The following is a 21,987-nucleotide window of genomic DNA, read 5'->3' as shown; positions in this document are numbered from 1 at the left end:
TTGACCAGCTGAAGAAAAGGCATAACCAAGATGGCTGCTTCCCAGTGGCTAACCTACTCTTGAAGAGAAATAAAGGAGAAAGCCTAGGCAGTCACAACAAACATTTACCCAATAGCTCAAACCAGAAACCTAGGAATTATCCTGGACTTACGCTTGACATCATTGTTTCACCATCTGGGGCAGATCTTAGTCACTTAACATTTCTGTCTTGACGTTATTGCTATTTTATTCACATAATCTCAAACTATAATGGTTGGCAGGTTCAAAAATGAAAACAGCCATAAAATTATCAGAAAATTTTGACTTTCTGCTAACTCTATGAATATACAGACATTTCACAATAGTTGTTTCCAGATTTCACTCAATGTATCTCCTACTCTGCCTATATCCTCTCTCAATCCCTTTCAATTTATTCTCTACACAACAGCCAGAATGATCATTTCAGAGCTTGCATTCGATCCCCTTATGCTGCAGCTTAAAAGCCTCTCTGTGGCTTCTCAGCCAAAACTGTAACCTGCTCTCAAAGGCTGGCCCTTTCTGCTGTGTCCTCTGCCTCCCACCCTGCTCCTCTCAACTCTACTTTCTAATTGCACACCGGATTCCCAGTTCCTCAAATATACAGGGCTCCTGCGGGCTCAGAGCCCACGCACACCCTGCTCTCTCTGCCTGAAAGGCTCCTCTCGATTTCTCCTCCCTGACACCCCCACTCCCAGGCTTCTCATCTCAGACCAAGCATCAGTTCCTCAGGGAAGACTCCCCGGACTTCCCATTAAATGTGCTCATAGACCCTCATACCTCTCCCTGGAGCACTTAAAACAGTTGTAAGTTACATACAGTTCCATGAGACTCTTTCTGATCATCCCTGCTAGACCAGAAGATCCAAGATCAGGGACTTGCCTAATGTTGCTCATCATTGTTCCCATGGCCCCGAGTAGAAAACAGCGCAAAGTCAGGACTCAGAAAATGTTTTAAATGGATAAATAAATAAATAGCAATTCATATTATTAAGTATATCGTTCTATTTACTGTGATTCAAGACCAATTACAGTTGAAAAATCTTTGTAAATTATTTGTAATTATCCCCTGAGCTCTCTTTTTTCTGACTAGTTCGGTTCTCTCTTTTCTCACACACAGATTTGGGCTTGTGTGACTGTTTACTTGTACAGTATGAGATGAGGATGGTGAGGGACTGGTGATAACAGCCAGGCTGGAGCACCAGGCAAGACTATCATCTTAGTAACAGTGAATCCCACTGAAGAGCAGTGGATATTATAAGGAAGATGAAAATTGCAGTCATTACTATGGTTCACCTAAGTAGATCTATGGTATGACCAGGAGTGGATTGACATTTCATTGCACAACCATTTGGATTGCTGCCTAGTTTATGAATGCTGGGAACAGCCCACTAGACACGGGCAGACCAAAAGTAGTCTTGTCTCACAACACAATCCTGCACCTCTATTCATACCGGTGATCCAGGAATAGATTTGAGTTGGTCAGATTCTCTCTCCCAGGAATTTGAAACCAGGAATGAGAAAAAGGAGATTAGGAGATTAGGAATTCTGGGCATTAAGTTCAGGTAATAGCAGTGGACTCCAGAGACACTTCTCATGATTGTTCAACTTTTGGTTCTGTGAGATGTCTCTGTAGCCTTCAAATAAATTCCCCCTTCTTTTTTGCAACCAGTCAGAGTTGGTTTCTGTTATTAGCAACTCAAAGAGCTCCACAATTGCAAATATAGAGATGGTACCTCTGTGCATGTGCGAAGAGTGAAAAGTGGGGGAGGAGAGAAACAGAGAGAAAGAGAAAGAGAGAGAGAAACAGAGAGAGCGAGAGAGAGGAGGAGGAGGATAAGGATGTGGAGATAAAGAGAGAGGAGATCAGATGATTAGAATAAGAGAAAGGTACTGGGATTTGGGGATACCTAGCAAGGGTATGGACTGAAAAATGAAGTTCTGCTGGAGCTAAAGTTACATAAAGGCCCAAACTAGGGAATAAGTCAGGCTCAAGAAAAAAAAAAAAAATAGACAAAAGAAGTCATTTAGTAGAAAAAAAATCACTTCAAAAATAAAGGGAAAAATTAGCCTGCAGTTATTCTGACAGAGCTATCAACTACACTGGAGGAATTAAGGACTGGAATGTACTTCCTGAGGGGTTGGTATTTATTTTTTTCTGATTTTTAATGTTTTTTCCACCTTCCACATAATCTAGTTTACGATGAGACTTGGTGAAAAATCTGCAAAACAACAACAGCAACAAAACACACAGGTGAGGAGGAATCACTGTTGTGACCACAGATTACAATAAATTTTTTTGGTGACTAAGATGACAGAGTCTGTAAATCCTGAGATTTCACGAGGCACAGATGGCACAGAAGTACTCATTTGTTCATTTGCAGACAGAGATGATGTCTGTTCTAGTGATTTCCTCACTGGAAAAATCTACTGGATTTACAGTAACAGATGGCTTCGCTCAAGTTTGTAAAATAGATTTATTGGGCCACTTTGGACCTTCCAACCCAGATTAAATATTCATAGCAGCTTTATGCAAAGAAAATATTTTTATTTTATTACTCATCATATATTTTAGAATTTCATAGGTCATACAATAAGAAAATCCTACTTGCTTACTTAGGCAGAATAGATCAGCAACAACTTACAAGGCTGACTGATATACAGGAGAAATGAGCAAAGCAGGCTTTAGTACTGCACTATTTACAGAACGACGGAAGCTGTCTTCTTCCCTGCAAGGTCCTGTTCACCTGCCCAGTCCCCTCTTGAACTTGGTCTCATCTCACACTGAGTTCCTGACACACAGGGGCCCTTCCATCTCCTCAAGCTGAATTGTGGTCCTCCGGTAATTTGTCACTTGTCCTCAGCCTGGAATGTTATGTTCCAGACACCCATCCCTACCTTCCCCGGCTTCCTTTATTACATGTCTTCATGGGATGGGTGGGAGTTATTTGATTGACACTGTCTCACTGCTGGACTAAAGGCTCTGTGAGGGCAAGAACTCTGTACTTTTCTCTTAAATCAAGTGTCCCCAGGATCTAGCAAAATGTCTAGTATAGAGTATGTATTCAATAAATCCTTGTTAGTAAATGGATAAAACTAAGTTATTGTTCAACCTTAATATGCCACTTCTAAAAAGACCAGATGAGTACTTCTTTATTCTGGCCTAGGAACACTGAGGGGTAGGGTGGGCAGAGGGGAGTAGAGTCTTTAGCATTGTTGCCAGCTCTTCCACTTTCTTCCTGCTTCTTCTATTCATGATCCAAATCCTGTCACCAAGTGTTGAGTAATGCTTCTCACGTCTGTCCTCACCTTCCCTTCTAGGGTCACTGTCCCAGGTAACACCAACACATGGATTACTGCAACACTTGTTCACCTGTTTTCTTGGCTTCCCTTGTAATCTCACCTGCACATGGAGTTATCCTCTCAAATTCAGCCTGAATTTCAGTTGGAAATGGTACCCCTGAGTCCCTCCTGCAACTTTTGCAATTGCTGACCAAAACAGTGGTTCCCTACCTTATATGCCTTGGAATCACCTGTGGAGCTTTGTAGATTTACCCTGTCTATAAACAAGGCACAGACAGATTGAGAATAGCCTACCCAGTTTTCACCATAACTTATTTTATTTATTTGAATGAGGATAGGAAGGGACTTCAAGTCTGCCCCTTTGATAGACCACTGACTCAGAGACTCAGCCCTGCATCCTCAAAGCGGCAAATCACCTACTGCCTAGCCTACTGATGCCACTCTCTGAAGTGCTATTGTTCCTCAGCCCATGTCACCAGCTGGCAAACGTGGAAAACCCCAGAAAACAACTGGACAGGAAGTAAGGTGGGAGATGTGTCCTGGCTTTAGTGAGTTGCTTCCTGAGAAGAAAGGTCCCCACAAGAAAAGCACTGTGGGTGGATGATGGGGAAGAACATGTGGTAAGAGCAAATGCTCGAGAAAGGCCTTCATACGTATGAACCCAATGAACTTGATGAATCCAATGAACCCAGTTGGAGAATCACAGGGACAGGCAAGTAGAGGTAGAAAATGATTCCTCATGACAGGAAACAACATGAAGAAAAAGCCTTCAAGATTTTTGGAATTTGGGTGGGAGATGGGAATGTTTATAACAGTACTACAGAAAGAGATCTGAGAAAACTAATCACCTATCTCCACATTGCCTGAGATTATAGCCAGTGAGATTAGCTTTGCCTTATTTGAGATGAGTAAAAAGAAGAAAACACATACAAACCCAAACCATAATAGCAGCAATAAAAACAGAAGTCTAACAAAAAACAAACACCATGAAAAAAGGAGAGCATCATTCTGGAGATAAGGAAGAAAAGCAAAGCCCCCAAAACTATCTCCTACAAAATACAGATGACAATCTCAGAAAACTGTTTTATAAAATGTTAAATGACCACCTCCATAGAGAAAGCAAGGAAAAGCTAAAAGAAGAGAATCAGGTGGCATGAAAAAAACTAAGATAAGAAGAAAGAGGAGATGACAGGAAAGAAATAATTACAAAGAATCTAAAAATGTAAAAGCAAAATTTTAATCCACATTGATGGCAATAAAAACCAGTATTGACACTGTAGGAAACTGACAGTATGGCTGGCAAACCTGGGAATTTTTCACACAAAACAGAAAGAGTATATTGACCCCCAACGCCCTCACCCAGAAACTCTGATTTAGTTGACCTACAGTAGGGCCTTAGAGCATTTTTTGTTGATGTTGTTCATTTTTAATTTTTATATCCATGCCACATCTCAGACAACTTAAAATAGAATTGCTAGGGATGGAACTGAGGCATCAGTAACTTTTAAACCTCCCCAGGAGATTCCAATGTGTGGTCAAGGCTCTAGAGTTTTGGGGGCAAACTTCTGTAATCTAAGGATTTCTAGGTTATTTTTCATTTATGAAGACAACAGGCATTCAAGTACTTACGAACTACTAATATATCTTCTAGAAGAAATGACTTGAAGATACTCTTCAACTGACTAAAACATGAGATAAAACAAAGAAACAAAAACTAGTAAAGTTATGGTATAAAAGGTGTGGTTCTGGTTCAAAATGCATATATTAATATTGAAAAACTATACATATATACATATACACACATACATACATATATAATGAAAAACATAATTTAATGAAACTAATAAATCTCCATATTATATTAGCAATGATTGAAAATAGAAAGTAGAGCAAAATATATATATACACACATACATATTTAATATATACATTTATATGTATATACACACGTGTGTGTGTGTGTGTGTGTGTGTGTGTGTGTGTATAGGAAAAAAAGGACAAAATAAGCAAAATAAACTTAAGGTACTCATAAAGCTTCATATTCAAAGTACCATACTCTGAATCAATTTTATACTCAGTTGCCTGGTCATACCTGTAAGAATAACAGTACAACAAGTATTCTGAAACATAGAGTAAAAATTTATTCAATTTTCAGAATCAAATTTAATTTAATTTAAACACCACCCATAAAAAGATGGAAGGACACCTTTCTTATCTTTCAATCATATTTGAATTTATATCTAGGAAAATGGAGGGACTCAGTCATTTTATCAGTTTTGATTGCCGCTAACTATAATTGTTACTGCAAGGGTACATGGTTCATTCAAAACCTCCCATTCATTTTGACAGCTTTCCTCCCTGCATCAAGTCTAGCAATATCTCCTGAAGCCATATGACTTATTTTTTCAGAGCCTCTGCAATTAAGGGCCCAAGTCTGGACCACCAATGTAACTTCACTCCTCCAGGAATCCAAGTACTGAAGGCAGGCCATAGCCCTTTTCAATCTTTGAAGTCGTACCCATATTAGTGGGCTTTTACTCTTAAAACATGAGGATCAGGGGACTTCTGTTCCTGAATAAAATGTAGTAAGATCGTAGCAGACTACAATTCCCATTGCAACAATTATAAAGAGCCAGATAAATTAAGAAAGTCACATTTTTAAGAATCTCAGAAAATGAGGAAGCAATGAAGGCTAGCTACATAAATCACCAATTGTTTTCTTCCCTGGGGACATTTTACAGTTCTGGGCATGGACTGAGAATTTGACTTGACTTATAAAGAAGGAATCTACTTGGGGAAAGAGAAACCAGAGAGGTTTTTGGCAGTCACGTGGGGCTGGTGGGAGAAACCAGAAACTTGGTAAGTGCTAAACACATAGCTGGTTTTCCCCCGGGACATCTTCTGGGTTCAGGGGCTATGCAAAGAAGGCTGGGGCATTTGTTTAAAGACTTCAAAAAGTCATAATAAAATCTCCTCTAGTTTCATGGTGCTAAGGGGAAAAAGTCTAATTAAAGGAAGAAGTCTTGCCATTCAAACACACAGCCAGCCACTCTGTTTAGGACATCTTCCAGATTTTGAAGCTGTAATGGGGCAAGGGGTGCAAGGCTAAAGAGCTAAGTTCAAAACCTCTAACGTATAGCACTAAATTCCCCACAACCTTTCAGAACTGAGAAGACAGAATTCCTGCAGGCTGTAATCAAAAGTCCAGAATAGCTATGTTTGAGGAACAGAGAAAAACCAGAAGTGGACTAAGTCTTACTAAAGCTGCAACTTAGCCCCTATTCAGCTCAAAGATAAAACCTTCATCCTAAGAGTGTTTCCAAAGAGGAATGTGGAAGCCCTTTCTAGTATAGGGCATCAACTGGAGCCTCTGCAGTGCTTCTATTTATAATGTCTTGTTTATAATAAAAAAATTACTAGACATGCAGAGAAGCAGAAAAATGTGACTGATCATTATAATCAAGAGAAAAGATAAACAATAGAAGCAGACCCACAGATAATCCAAATATTGAAGCTGGCAGATGAGAATTTTATTAAAAAACTCATTAATATACTACATGAAACAGAAGAAAATGGGGGAAATGGATGCAATGACAATGAATATAGAAAGATTTAAATCTTTGTAAAAGAATCAAATGTACATTCTCTAACTGACAAATATAACACCTGAGTTTAAAAACATATTAGGTGCATTTAACAGCAGATTGGACAGAGAAGCAGATAAAATTATTAGACTTTAAGACAGGATTATAGAAAATATACAAATCCAAGCACAGATGAAAAGAACGTATAAAAAGAAAACTGAGCATACGAGATAGTTAAAAGGTATACCATATTTATTTAAAGTTCCGGAACAAAAGGAGAAATAAATGGGAGCAGGAGCAGTATTTGTGGAAACAACAGCCAAAATGTTTCCAAAGTTGATAAGACATTACTCAACAGATTCAAGAAGCTCATCAAATTCTAAGCAAGATAAATAAAAGGAAAACAACAGTTAGACATATTTTTGTCAAACTTCTAATAATCAAGAATTAAAAGAAGTCTTAAAAGTACCCAGAGGGAAAAAATACATTAACTTCAAAGGAGCAACAATAAAATGAATGGCTGACTTTTCAACATAAATTATGAAAGCCAGGAGATAATGGGATAGTATCTCAGAGTGCTGAAATAAAAGACTGTCAATTTAGAATTTTATGCTTATTTAAAATATCATTCAAAAATGAATGAAAAGTAAAGAAATTTTCATCCAAATGAAAATGAATTTTTAACCAACAGATCTTCACCACAAAATCAATTAAAGAAAAAATTTAAAGCAATCATATAAAGGCATGAAACTGAAAGAAGAAATAAAGAGCTTCAGAAAGTGTAAATATGTGAGTAAAAATAAAATATTATTGATTGTTTCATGTAACAAGAATAATAATGTCTTGTTGAAATTATAACATATAAACAAAATATGTGACAATATGACAAAGGCCAGAGGAAGAGTATTATGTCAAGAATGCATACTATGGTTTGCATACTATGATTTGCATACTATGATTTCCAGAGAAATCATAAAATAATAACATAATTTATTACTAACCATATAGTAAGTAGAGAAATGAAATAATAAAATATGCTTGATTAATCCAAAAGAAGACTAGAAAAGAAGAATAAATGAGCAAAGAACAGATGAACTGATAAAAAATAAAGAGCAAGATAGTGGACCTAAACCCAACTATATCAGTAATTCCATTCCATATGAATAAGCCAAACAATAACATTTTTCTAAAGATTGTTAGATTAAATTTTTAAAACTTGACTATATGCTACAAACAATAATTACTATATATAGAGAGACACAGAAAGGGTGAGAATGAAAAGATGGTAAATGATATATCACCTTGACACTAACCAAAAGAGAGTTGATGTCATTGTGCTAATAGCAGACATTGCCAAATACACTGTATGTTAGCCTAAGAGGAAGTCTTAACTTTTTTTTCAAAGGATTCAAATTATATGTAATATGTTCTCTGACTACAATAGAATTAAAATATAAATAAATCAGAGAAAGATAATTAGAAAATCCTCCAAATATTTGGAAATTATGCAACATATTTCTAAATAACTCAAGGATCAAAAAATCAAATAAAATTAGAAAATATGAGCAAAATAACAATAAAACTGACGTATTAAACAGTGATGCCAAAAAGGAAATTTACAGTTCCAAATGCAAACGAATATTTAAGATGAGAGAAAAAAGAAAGACTGAAAATCAATAAGCCTAATTCAGACAAATTTAATCCAAGGAAAACAGAAGAAAAAATATTAATGAGCAGAATTAATAGGTTAAAAAACATATTATAGGGAAAGCAAACAAAGCCAAAAGTTAGTTCTTTGAAAATAGTAATACAATTGATAAGTCCTTATTAATGCTGATCAAGAAAAAGAGGGAGAGAAAACACAAATTATCAATATCAGGAATAAAAGGAAAATTATCACTACAGACATTTAATAAATATAAACAATTGTGTGTCACTTAATTTTAAAAATTGAGATAAAATAGATAAAATATTGTTTAAAAATAAACTCCAAAATGGACACAAGAAGAAATAGAAAATCTCAACAGTTCTATATCTATTAAAGAAATTGAATCTACATATTGAATTGTTCTATGTCTATGAAGTTGAATAGTTTATATCTATTAAAGGAATTGAAAGAAATTAAAACTCTTTTCACAAGGGCTTCAATGGTGAATCTTTACACATATTTAAGAAATAAATAATATCAATCTTACACAAACTCTTCCTCTTCACTTTACTGTGTTTTTTAATCTTTGGCTAGGTAAATCAGGAATTTAGTCTAAAAGGGGGGAAAAAAAGAAGACAAGTGTTCTTAGAGTTGTCTCCAAAGTGGCCTACAACCTCCTAGCAAATTTGCTTTCTTGACCAGAAACACTACATTTTAAAAAGAGCTTACTCCCCAAGGGGGCAAGGAGAGTTCACACCTTTAGAAACACAATCCTAGTTTTTCTTATTGTGGGTTGGGGATAAGGGATGTGAATTTTTACATTGTAAATCTACAGGGGAAGAAAAAGCTACAAGCAAACTTTTTCAATAAGTCCATTAGCTCAGTGGTAATATCAAGTGCTTAGGACAGTGCCTAGTTTATAGCAGTCACTCAACATTTTTTTGGTTCCATTCTCACTTTAACTTTCAAATCTGCAGCTTATAGTAGACACTTGTTTATTGCCCCTAGCTTCCACTTATCTTCTTGGGCAATAGTCCTCAAATTCTCCTGTATAGGGACTATCTTACCTCTATTCACAATCTATATATAGATGACCCTATATTTGGGCTTTAGCGGTCAAAAAGCACCTTGGACCAATGAGGTCCAATAAAACCATGAAGGTTAATTTTATATATCAATTTGACTGGGCCACGGGATGGTCAAACATTATTCTGAGTGTTTCTGTGACAATGTTTTTGGATGAGATTGTCATTTCAATCAGTAGGCTGAGTAAAGCAGATTGTCCCCCTCATGTGGGTGGGCCTCAACCTTCAGTTGAAGTCCTGACTAGAACAAAATGGTTGACCCTCTCCCAAGTAAGATGGAATTCCTCCTGTCTGAGTACCTTCAGACTGAAACAGCGGCTCTTCCTGGGTCCTTTGGACTGGAACTACACCATCAGTTCTCCGGCCTTCAAGACTTGGACTTTGGACTTGCACCATCAGCTCTCCTGGGTCTTTAGATTTCTGACTCACTCTGCAGATCTTGACTTTTGTCAGCTTCCATAATCATGGGAGCCAATTCTTCATAATAAATCTCTTTATATATGTATATATACACACATATATACATATATATAAAGAGATTGCATAAATGTATATATTTATACATATATAAACATATTTACATATTTTATATATGAGGAGTCAATAGAGCTAAAAGTGGAGCTGCTCAGAGGATGCGGAGCAGAGAGAGGAATCCTGGGGACATTGGCTAAGCCCTCATTTAAGTTGTGCCTGAAGCTCCCCTGGATCTTTCAATTTTTCAGCATCTATCAGCCAATACATTCTTTTCTTTTGTGAGAATTTGGGCTGAATTTTCTGTCACAACCAAAGAAGTGTTTTCCTTAATGAACACACACACACACACACACACACAGACACATATGGACACACATACACACATACACAGACACATGCACATACATACGTACACACAGACATACACATATACATACACACACATATACACAAACATACACACATATACACACACACACACAGATGTCCCTGATTTTTCTTTATTTTTATTGATTCTGATTCAAGTATGCTTCACTTAATAGATAGGGCATTTTGTTTTCTTTTTTTACACCAGCACTGAACAATCAAACTTTCTGCAGGGATAGAAATGTTTTACATCTGCACTGTCCAGTGAAGTCCCTGGACTGGGTAAAAGTGCCTAGAAAGAGAATGTTGACCAAGAAAAGAAGAGGCCAAGGATGGGGGTCTGATGAAGGAGGAAGAGCTAGCAGATGAGAAATGGCCAGTAGAGTTGAGGAGTCCAGATAAATGCATAGCACAGAAGCCTAGAGAAGAACATGTCTCAAGAAGGGGGAACCGACCATTCCTACTGTGCGCAACTGAGAAATCAAAGAAGATGTGGGTAGGGAACTGCTGTTACTGATAAATGCCCATTCAGTGGTATGGCAGAGATGAAAGCCCATTGGAGTGGGCTGAGGATGAGAATGAATGATGAGGAAACACAGACCTTGAGGTTGGATGACTCCCTCCAGAAATTTTTCAGTAAAAGGAAACAGGGAACTGTGCAATAGTTAAAGGGAGCATGGGATCACTTTTTTTGAGAGAGATGATTCTAAGTAATTTTTATAATATATGCTAGTAGGAAAGATCCAGTAGTGAAGGAGAAGTCAGTAGTGCACAAGAGGAGACAACTTCAGGATTGACACCCTTGAGAAGGTGAGAAGGGCCGGATTCACAAAATACACATGCTTCTCTGCAAACAGGACCCTTTATGTCTAATACAGCACTGACTCAGTAAATAAACTGAAACTTGAAAAGGTAGAAACAGAAAGCCAGTGTTCTTTCCCACCACCATGCCACAGAACTGCCTTTCTCAACTTGTACTTTCCTGCTCCTGGACAAAAGCTCCAGAACATCTCACGGCTTTTTCAATTACTCTCAGATAACAACAACAAAAAAATCCATTAGTCACGTTTAGCACCCTGTGTATTATCAACATTCCAAAATTTAATTTTAAGTTTCTCCTCTCCTCTAGCTCTGGCCTTTGCCACACCAGGAAATCACCAGTGAGGGAAGGGTAGGAGAAGTTGCTTCTCCTTTCCTGCTTGCTTCACCTCATCCACGGTCAGTCTGACCTGATGGTTTGTTTTTGTTTTGTTTTGTTTTGTTTTTTTGGCAGTTCCATGGTTGGAATCCAGTAGGTAAGAAAGGTAAAAGAAAGGCCTTATTCAGTTGGTGTGTTATAATTCAGCATAGATGCCCTTTCAGGATGCAGAATTTAAATACTAATTTTCTCTCTTCTGAAGCACTTTTATAGATTCTTCAAAGACTTCCAATAGATAAGAATCTCCCAAAGAGATCAGCTGGACCCTGCCCCATGGTTTCTGACAGTTCATCTCCATCTGTTGAGGTCACCTTCTCTCGGTGTCTACCACAAAATGATCCAATCTAGTCCCTTCCACGGGGGTTCTCATCTGACTGAGGGGAAACGCCTTTGCCCCACCAAACCCTGGAAGTACAACTTATGACCAATGAAACTCTCTATTCCATGGCTCCAGAGCAGCAAACTAGAGACAGTCTCCCCTCTTCAAACTTCTCATGTTTTCCTTCATACTCCAGGGGACACATGTCAACTTCTCTGAGAGTTTATCTTCCAGCTCTCCTTAGTTGGTTTGAAATGGCAGATGTATTCCCTCCCCTCCCTCCCCAGTGCCCCCACACACTGACAACTCTCTCCAAAGATGCTCTCCACCCTGGCATCTCTGATCCTCTCTATTATGTCACCTGGACCTGGCCAATGGACTAATGCCAGCAACACAGATGTCACTGTCTCTAAGCATATCCTGCCTAGATGATTCAATACCTCCCTTTGGAATACTGGAATATTTGGTTCTCAAACTTGGGGTACCTGCCAAAACTCTGAGAGCAAATGAATCTCATTTTAATATTCTACAGAAATCCATAAAAAGAGGGTGAGTGCATAAACAGTCAGTGTCACTGCTGTGGCCAGAGTTAGCCTAATATTGCATTTGACTTTCATAAATTATTCCTTCCAGCATCCTTCTTCCTAACCATTTATCTTTCTTATACTCTAGAGCAGAAGTAGGAAGGGGCAGGGAGACCACATGCCATTACAAAGGTTGTTAACTGCACAAGGCACCTGGCTGAGGAGGTGAATGGTAAAAAAAATATAAAGTACTGTTTGTTTTAGGTCCCCAGCTTGGGGCTGCACAGTCGTTGAGGGGAACCTGTTTTATTTCATTCTCAAAAAGGTGTCTCATGTCTTAGCAGAGGCCCTGGAAAGAAGCTACAGAAACACAGAAGGAATCACTCATCCAAACACAATGATAATGGCTCTGTGGTAGAAGAGAGAGCACTATAATAGTAGTATGAGATTTATTTTTGCCCAAAAGGGTGATGTGACCTAATACAGAAAATCCAGGAGGCACACTGATTGGGGCTGGCGAGAAGGGATAAGCAAAGATAGACTCAAACCAGAAGAATGAGCAGAATTTGAACTGGATTAAAAAGTTAGTTGAGCCAATTAAATTCAAATGGAGAAGATAACTCATCTAAAATTACTTTCTCTCATTTTGAAATATTATTTGGCATTGGTTCATTGTTTTAAGTATTCAACTATGTTACAGAAATGCCTCTACACTTCTTTGCACTAACAGGATTCCAGACCCTGCCCATGGGGTTAGCAATGCGATCTGAGTACACCTCCCACCCCTTTCCTTGCCTGGAACATTTGACCCTCTGAAGTCATCCAAAAGATCTGGATCAGGGGTGGCTAAGAAACTACGTATGTCTATGAATGGTGGAGGTAATGGCTGTTCGCATCTCCTTTAGGTTAATACTCAGAAATAAACATAAATTCTAGGAAGGAAGCTTCTGATTGTGTAGTTATGGTAAATTACTTTGGTTTAAACTACCAACTGTACCTGGACTGGTGAGAGAGTGAGTGAGAGTGAGCAAGTAAGGCAAAAGAGAGAGAGATTGACTATGGTTATTAAGTTTCTCAAAAACCCTTAGCTACATGTTGGCTTCTTCTTGATATAACACAAAACAAACTACTCTCCTAAGTAAACCAAGAATATTAAAAACTTCTTTTTTTTTTTTTTTTTGAGTCAGGGTCTCACTCTTTTGCCCAGGCTGGAATGCAATGACGTAATCACAGCTCATTGCATCCTTGACTTCCCAGGCTCAAGTGATCTTTCCACCTCAGCCTCCCAAGTAGCTGGGACTACAGGCACAAGCCATCATGCCCCGCTAATTTTTTTTTTTTTAATTTTTTTGTAGAGATGGTGTCCCATTATGTTGTCCAGGCTGGTCTTGAACTCCTGGCCTCAGCGATCCTCCCACCTCAGCCTTCCGAAGTACTATTACAGGTGTGAGCCACAGCGCCTGGTCAAAAAATTCTAATCCTTAAGAGAGTAACACAAAGCCCTAAGGTAAATTACCTTGTTTATCATAGAATAAAGGTAGACCTAAAGGCAGGTACTTTCTTCTCCTAGCTCGCATTGCATTTAGTATTCAGTACAACCTGCTATTTATAAAGTTATACAAAGGCATCTTGGCATGAACCAAACCACACAGACAAGATAACATCACTTCCCTGGGAATTGCTAAGCTTCCTTCAGTCTCTCCCCTGTCAGCAGAGGCAGAGAGGTGCTGCCTCAATCCTAGCATACTGGAGACATGATTTTTCCACTGCAAGTTGCATCCTATTCCATATCCACATGGGATCCTGACAACTGAGGACTAAAGTAGACAGTGAGCCTCTGAGCAAGTTCACTGTTGATGGGCTTGTCACTAAAAATTCACTTCAGTTGTACAGAACCAAACCAAGTATTACAGGAGAAGGGATCTGCCTCGCAACCAGAAAATAGACGTTACTCTCCATACTAGCCTTAGAGATTCTCAGCACTGCACGACAATAAACATGAGCAGGTTGGACTCCTTGCCTGATGTGAGAATTCCTCTGCAGCATCCTTGTCAAATTCTCATCTATTGGTAGAAGTAGAATTGCTGGATAGAAGAAAAGCACATTATTACCTTTATCGGCACTAAGAAATCACACTCCGAAAAGGTTATAACAAGTTATACTCCCTTCAATTAGGTTTTACGTTGTCTCCTATTCTCACTAACACCATTCAACATTATCAGATTATTTAGTTTTGTCAAATCTGATTTACCAAATAGTGTATCTGCATAAATGCATATCTATATTCATATAGAGTTGGTATTTTAATTTTTTTTTTTGAGAGGGAGTCTTACTCTGTCGCACAGGTTGGAGTGCCACTGTGCCATCTCGGCTCACTGCAACCTCGGCCTCCTGGGTTCAAGTGATTCTCCTGCCTCAGCCTCCCAAGAAGCTGGGATTACAGATGCAAACCACCATACCCAGGTAATTTTCGTATTTTTGTAGATAGGGGTTTCACCACATTGACCAGGCTGGTCTCAAACTCCTGACCTCAAGTAATCTGCCAGCCTCGGGCTCCCAAAGTGCTGGGATTACAGGCATGAGCCACTGCACCCGGCCTAATTTGTATTATTAATATTAGCAGGTTTATTGCTAATTAGTGTTCTTCTTTGAGTTTTTCTTTTTCCTTATTTTTTTCTGTATAAGCCTTTGATCTGCTATGTATGTTGCAAATTTTTCCCCATCTTTCTCACTTGTTCAACTTTGTTCAGAGTATATTCTGTCATGTAAATATTTTAAATTTTCATGTGGTCAAATATGTTGGTCTTTTAGGATTTCTTGGTTTTACACTATACTTAGAAAGGCCTTTCCTATCTCATGATGATAAAAATACTCATTCTTCTGGAGTTTTGTTGTCATCTTTTTGCAAATCATTTATTCATCTAGATAGAGCCTGAATATAAAGATCTAACTTTTTTCTTTCCAAATAGTTTACAAGACCTCTTATATCTCCATTCTCCAATCTGAATAGCTGAATGAATGAGAGAGTGAAAAATAGTACTGGCAATTAGTTGAATGGGCTCTTACTGTTTTTCACCACCACTTCAGATCCAGGACAAAGGTAAGGGACTGAATTCCCGTTCTGCAGAGGTTACACCTCCCTCCTTATTTTGTCATATCTTCCCTGAGTCTATATAATAATTAGTTAGCAAAATAACATAATTGGAAAAATAGCTTCTCTGAGATATGTAGATACTTTCTCAAATGTGCACTGACTAAGGTCTTATCATAATTTTCTTAAGGAACAACTCTCTTTCCATCCTAAATGCCAGACCAATGATATGATCTTTGGCAATGTACTCTGGAAGAAATAAAGTAGCATCTCATTCATTCCTTGCTGTCTTCAGACGACAGTCTATGGAGTATGGGTGTATTTGTAGGGGTGAAAGTGATAAAAAAGAAGGCAAGCCATATGAAGATTATATCTGCTTAAAATTGACACATTTAAATTTCTGCAAAGATTCCAGACACTGTTTTAAGACAGCTGAAAAATCACTAAACTATTCTGCCCACATGCCCCAAATATTCTATCTCACCATAACCCTCTTGGATTTACACATACCAAAATGCTCAAGGGCCATTTCCTGAATTTCTGCCAAATGTTCCGATAACACTTCAGCTTAGATTAATTCAAATTCCAAGGAAAACACCAAAGTGATTTATGACAAGGAAAAAGAGATATTTAAACTAAAAACGTAATCAACAGTAATTTACAAACTGAAGATAATTTTATGTCACTACTCAATTTTGGAAAAGCAACTCTTGTAGGAATTTCCCTTCTCTCCCCCAGTGTACAAATAGCCAGACTTTTCATGTGGACATCACTATTTACAGTAAATGGAAGACCTTGCATCTCACTTCTAAAAATAGGTAAGATACTCTATAAAAGGATATGTCTCACTTCAAATAATCCCTTTTACTTATTAAAACAGGTATTTATATTTTATCATATAGAATGGATGGCCAGGTACAGTGGCTCATGCCTATAATCCCAGCACTTTGGGAGGCCGAGGCAGGAGGATCACTTGAGCCCAGGAGTTTGAAATCAGCCTGGGCAACATTAATAGAACCCCACCTCTACAAAATAAAATTTTTTTAAAAAAGATGGATGTGTCACTTAACTTTGTTGAAGCTGATCTAAAGTTACAGGTTGGGCTGAAAATTATAAAATTCTAATTTATTTGAAAAATGTTAAAGTATCAAGTTAGCTTTTATCTTTGTAAGGATATTATTGCATCCTTCATTATACTGAAAAAATTTAAGCTCCTATATTATTTAACTCATGATAAAAAATGGCTACATCAAAACATATTGGCAAATATACATACTTTGATAGATTTTATTAAGCAGTGGTCTTTCACCAATAATTATACAGTCATGCATCACTTAACAACAATGGGGATACATTCTGGGAAATGCATTGTTAGATGATTTTGTCATTATGCAAACATTATAGAGTGTACTTACACAAACCTAAAGGGTATATAGCCTACCACACACCTAGGTTATGTGGTATAGCCTATTGCTCCTAGGCTACGAACCCATTCAGCATGTGACTGTACTGAATACTATAGGCAATTACAACACCATGGTAAGTATTTATGTATCAAAACATAGAAAAGGTACAGTAAAAATATGGTATTATAAACTTATGGGGCTACTGTCATATATGCAGCCTATCATTGACCAAAACATCATTATGCAGCGTATAACTATTTTTTTAAATTCTCACTCTTATTTCATCCAAGTAGTTAAATTCTTAATGAATTTTGTCCCCAAAATTTGTAAAAAAGAAAAATATGGGAAAACAGTTCAGTTTATAATACGGGCAGCAGAGGAGAGGGTTATAGCTTAGAAACTGGAAAGAATAGTTCTGTTAAAACAAGCAAAAACAAAAGACATTTAGGTTACCAAGCAACTATGACAGGAAGATTGTGAGGCTGAGTGAAAATGATTGTTTAGGCTATAGCTTTAAAAATCAGCTGGACTTGTCACCATTTAAAAATAGATTCCAAGCAAAATAATAAAAACCCTTATTTTACAGTTACTATCTAGTCCAAACATTAGTTGTGTTGGGCAGAAAAACAGCCCCAAAGATAATGTTCAGTTCCTACTTGCTGGAACTTGTGAATATATTACTTTATGTGGCAGAAGGGACTTTGCAGATGTGATTGAGGATCTTGAGATGGTGACATTACAATTGATAGTAAATTATAATATTATCTGTATTATCTAGGCAGGCCAAATGTAATGAGAAGGGTCCTTCTAAGAAGGAGGCAAAAGGGTCCAAGTGAGAGATGTGATGCTGGAAGCAGAGAGTCAGAGAGAGATTTGAAGGTGTTACATTACTGGCTTAGAAAATGGAGGGAGGGGCTTTGAGCCAAGGAATGCAAGTGGTCTCTAGAAGCCAGAAAGCAAGGAAATGGATTCTCCCCTGGAGCCTCCAGAGGGAGTACAGCCCTGCCAACACCTTGACGTTAGCCCAGTGAAACTGATTTTGGGCTTTTGACCTCCAGAACCATAAGACAATACATCTATGTTTTGTTAATGCCGCTAAATTTGTACTAATTTGTTACAGTGGCAATAGGATACTAATATATTAGTGTAGCCCAAGCCATCTGTGAAATGAATACATTTGCACTCATTTGAACAACAAACCTCCATATGGGTGTCACATCTCTCTATGTGAAGAGCTTTGTGGAACGGTATTCTGGACGGGTAAAAGCACAGGGCTAGCAGCCTAGAGGAAGTGTGGAAGGAAAAGAGTTGGAGAAGAACTGATGGGTACAAGAGACCACATTTGCAGTAGAAAAGACCCAAGGTAAGGGGATGAAGGTCACTGTCGGATACCAGTGCCTCTGCAATGAAGGTTTCAAGGTGAAGACCAACTCCAGTAAAAAGATTGGTGGAGATCCTGGTCCCTATGCTCATTTTTAATTTTTTTTCTCTTTCTTAACCAGCCAACAACAAAACATTTAAGTGTATTTGCTGCACTTACAAATGTCTCTAGAAATATGTAATGCATGATTTCAAAATGGGCCTGAACAGTTGTCTAAGTGGGAGACAAACACAATTAGTCTGCGTCCCACTGCCTGGTGAGATGGCCTGCTGGGGATCCATGGGGTCAGGCTGGTGGAGAACTGAGCTCTTCTTTCTGGCAGTCATTGAACACTCATTGAGGCCAAATACTATCACCCCTGGCTCAGACAGGACCCAGGGCTGCTAGCGGAGAACAGAATGGCAGGTGCCTGAGGCTTTGAGTAAGGAAGGAGGCGCTCACCCACCTGCATACTGTCTCTGAGTCAGGCTGCCCCAGAGTGCGGGAATCATGGACAACAGATCTCTGCTGCTCCTGCCATCACAGGTTCATCCCTCCTGCGGCTGAAGTCACACAGGCCTCTAGGTGACCCGATCCTGGTGTCCCAGGCTCAGCTCTGTGTGGAGTCCACAGAAGCTGCTCCCCAGCCCAAGTGCGCAGGGTGCTACCGGTCAAGCCTCCTGTTCTCCTTGACTGGTTCTTCCAGAAATTCCCTTGTTTCACCACACAGAATGTGGTAAAGCTTGCTAACAATTGTAAACTAGAATCCTCTCGCATATATGTGTGGTCTACTCTGCTAAGTGGCTGAAAAAAATTACTTATAAAATGCTTCAAACATACAAAAAAATACAAGAAATAGTACAATAAACACACATGTACCTGGTATCTAGATTCAATCATTGTTAACATTTTACTGTGTGTGTTTTTGTGGAGAGAGAAAGAGTAAGGGAGAGAAAGGAATTCTGAAATAAATTACAGACATTATCACACTTCAACACTTCACACCTTAGTTTCTTTTAATCTTTCTAATCTACAACAGTCTTCCAGCCCTGGTCTGTTTCTTATTGTTCTTGTTTTTTAATGACTTTGACTTATTGAAGAGACCAGGGCAGTGTGTCTTATAAGACAGCTCATATTCTGAACATGTCTGATTGTTTCCTTGTGGTACACATGATGCTTTAAAAATATATATGTTTTTGAATAAATAGCCTCATTTAGAATTCAGGCAATTTTGTGTAAAATTCTGGATTTCTGGCTTTAAAAACTTAAAAAAAAATCAAAAGACCTGGCAGTGCCTGGTGTGTATTCCTAGCTGGTTACAATTTGTGGCCCAGATTATGAGCTGCTGCCTTTGAGAGGGCACCATGTTGTAGCCGAGTGTCAAGTGCTATTCCTTATTGTGTCAAATCAACTGCCAACACACTTCATCCATTTGTGTAGTCCCCAAAGGAAACTGAGTTTATAACTGTATCAGTCCAGGTTCTCCACAAAAACTGGACCAACAGGCTATCCATGAAAGCATTTGTTTTAAGGAATTGGCTCACAGGATTGTGGGGGCTGGCATCTCCAAAATCCACAGGGCAGGCTGGCATGCTGGTAAATCAAGCAGGATTTTGATGTTACAGTCTCTCAGAATTCCTTCTTCTCTGGGAAACTTCAGTTTTGGCTCTTAAAACCAGCACTCACTGGTGAAGCCCACCCACATTATGGAGGGTAATCACCCCTGCTTAAAGTGAATTGATTATAGATGTTGATGACATCTACAAAATACCTTCATAGCAATATCTAAACTAGGGTTTGACCAAATGACTGGGCACCATAGCCTAGCCAAGTTGACACACAAAATTGACCATCACAATGACTTTGTTTTAGAACCAAACATGAGAATATTGATTTTACATAGCTTTCTTCTCCCAAAAGCTTTCTCCTGCTTCATATTGGTTTTCCATTACTGTGTCACAAATAACCACAAACTTAGTGACTTAAAACACAAATTTATTATCTCATAATTTTCATAGCTCAGAAGTCTGGATATAGTGTAGCTGAATTCCCTCCTCAGGATCTTCCCTGACTGAAATCAAGGTGGGGCTGCATTCTCCTCTAGGGTTTGGGGTCCTTTTCCATGCTCTCTGGCTGTTGGCAGAATTCATTTCCTTACAGTTGTAGGACTGAACTCTGCCAGCTGGGAACAACTTTCAGCCCTTAGAGGTCATCTACATTCCTTACCACGTGGCCCTTTCTATTTTTAGGCCAATAAAAATATGTCAAATTCTCCTGTGTCAAATTTCTGCCTTTCTTGTCAGCCACCAGCTGGAGAAAACTCTCTGATTTTAAAGGGCTTAGGTTATTCAGTCAGGCCACCAGATCATCCCCCTTTCTTAAGGAAACTGTGCCATATAACATGACCTAATCACAGGAGTGAACTCCATTACACTCATGGTCCTGCATCATATCCATTATGCAGGAGATGTGTACATGGAGGAGGGTCCAGAATCTTGGGGCCCTCTTAGAATTCTGCCTACCACATTCTTCTTCAAATTATTTACAAAAGGTTTTACCCTCTATATTCAAGAAAATAACAGAATTAAAGTGAAATGCTCAAAAATCAATGACTGAGCAAACCCATTTTCCTAAGGAGTATAAGTAGCTAGGGACTGAGCCATACCTTCCCACATAAGGAATCAGGAGAACTATCAAATAGAGCCTCGCTAAATAATGCATTCTCATAAAATGTAAAAGGGATCTCCCTTTCTTCCCTTATACAAACTCTGCCTTCAGAGTAAGAGTTTACTCATCTCTTCCCATTCTGAGATTTATTGGTAGCTTCTTGTAAAACCAGCTTCAGTTGCACCCAGCCACACAGAGATAAAAGACCTATGAAAGCAAAACCAGATACCAAACAAAGAACTGCCTTAACTCTTCTGGGATTGTATTTTTATGTGATCACAAAAGGGGGAAGAAGAAAAAAATCCCAAGCAGAGGCCCACCAATAGAGAGGTTTTATAGTAGTAATTCTAGTTTCTTACACTCAGTGCCTTGTAGATTGTTATTTGGTGTTTTTAAGGAAACAGGATGGAAGGTGGAAAAGGCAACCTTAAAGAAGCATGCAAAGACAAAATTCCAGACTTACAGAAATGATGACTGGACCACAAAATGTGTAGTCACACTTACGGGTGTTATCTTTTCATAACTCCTTCCTATGTTTCTTCTGGGCCATTTTACCAAGAGATGTCATGCATTCATCTGCCAAAAAATACAGTGGCAGCAAATGAGCCACACTTATTCATCAAATTTCTATTATACATAGATCTGTACACTGGTTATAGCACAGTCACTCAGTCCTTGCCCCAGAATATTTTCCCAAAAAACCTTTACAGGAAAGTTAAAAAAAAAAAAAAAAAAAAGAGGTGCTTCAATTCTTTTACTCTTCTGTTACTGGAAAAACTGAAAAAGGAATCCAGGTATCACCGGCTGAGAAGAACTCATTTTTCTACGATCCAATCTATAATCCTATGCAACAGAGAAGAATCTAAGCCATTAAAAATGGTTTTGAGTAACCATAAAAACCCTAGAAGAAAACCTAGGCATTACCATTCAGGACATAGGCATGGGCAA

At 38.4% G+C, this 21,987-nt stretch overlaps 1 long non-coding RNA gene across 1 annotated transcript in view; it reads right to left on the bottom strand.

The window, feature by feature from the left end:
• The window catches only part of LOC129060366 (uncharacterized), a 161,465-nt gene extending 139,752 nt beyond the window's left edge, over positions 1-21,713 (bottom strand). Inside the window, exon 1 of the long non-coding RNA XR_008526991.1 lies at positions 21,544-21,713. This is a non-coding gene — a long non-coding RNA (uncharacterized LOC129060366). The remainder of the gene's footprint in view (positions 1-21,543) is intronic.
• Positions 21,714-21,987: the final 274 nt, after the last annotated feature.

Source organism: Pongo abelii, chromosome 6, assembly GCF_028885655.2.
Source record: "Pongo abelii isolate AG06213 chromosome 6, NHGRI_mPonAbe1-v2.0_pri, whole genome shotgun sequence".
Classification (NCBI taxonomy): Eukaryota; Metazoa; Chordata; class Mammalia; order Primates; family Hominidae; genus Pongo; species Pongo abelii.
The sequence above is the reverse complement of the archived record's forward strand: the minus strand, read 5'-3'. Positions and strand labels throughout refer to the sequence as shown.